This window comes from Arachis stenosperma, chromosome 10, assembly GCF_014773155.1.
Source record: "Arachis stenosperma cultivar V10309 chromosome 10, arast.V10309.gnm1.PFL2, whole genome shotgun sequence".
Classification (NCBI taxonomy): domain Eukaryota; kingdom Viridiplantae; phylum Streptophyta; class Magnoliopsida; order Fabales; family Fabaceae; genus Arachis; species Arachis stenosperma.
Genome location: NC_080386.1, coordinates 97116778 through 97117679, shown reverse-complemented (window position 1 = coordinate 97117679; position 902 = coordinate 97116778). Strand labels below are relative to the sequence as shown.

At 37.0% G+C, this 902-nt stretch overlaps 1 non-coding gene across 1 annotated transcript; it reads right to left on the bottom strand.

Moving 5' to 3' along the window:
* Positions 1 to 575: 575 nt before the first annotated feature.
* LOC130959307 (small nucleolar RNA R71) lies at positions 576 to 680 on the bottom strand. The gene has a single exon (XR_009078399.1). It is a non-coding gene; the product is annotated as a small nucleolar RNA R71 (small nucleolar RNA).
* Between the last annotated feature and the right edge of the window lie 222 nt (positions 681 to 902).

Genomic DNA, 902 nt, shown 5'->3' with positions numbered 1-902 from the left:
CTCCATACGCTTATCTGAAATTCTCACCAATGAATTACATAAGTATCTCTATCCTTACTTTATGCTTTATTTATAAATCATCCATAACCATTTGAATCTGCCTGACTGAGATTTACAAGATGACCATAGCTTACTTCATACCAACAATCTCCGTGGGATCGACCCTTACTCGCATAAGGTTTATTACTTGGACAACCCAGTGCACTTGCTGGTTAGTTGTGCGAAGTTGTGATAAAGAGTTGAGATTGCAATTGAGCGTACCATGTTGATGGCGCCATTGATGATCACAATTTCGTGCACCAATGCTATAAGGAGTTTAGGGTCTTTCACTAAGGCCACTATGGGGAATCGTGGGAGCAACATAGTAGCTCTTACTATAGAGGCAAACAACTTTGTGACACAGTTAAATCTAATGGTGTCTCTGCTAAAGCTTATCGATTGAGGTTATTCCCATTATTTGTAAGGGATTGTGCTAAGTAGTGGCTCGAAACTCAACCAAAGGAGAGAATAACAATATGGAATAATTTGGTCAATAAGTTCTTAACCAAATTCTTTCCACCACAGAGGTTGGAAAAGGCAAGACATGACATCCAGACTTTAGTGCAGAAAGATGGAGAATCCCTTTATGAAGTTTGGGAGAGGTACAAAGAGATGTTGAGAAAGTGCCCCCCAGATATGTTTGCTAATTGGGTGCAACTTCAAATTTTTTTATGATGGGATCACTCCTACTTCAAAGAATTCATTGGACTACTGATGAGCGGATATTTTATACGCTTTTTGGGGGTAATTTCATGTAGATTTTAGTATGTTTTAATTAGTTTTTAATAGAATTTTATTAGTTTTTAAGCAAAAATCATATTTCTGGACTTTACTATGAGTGTGTGTATTTTTCTGTGATTTCA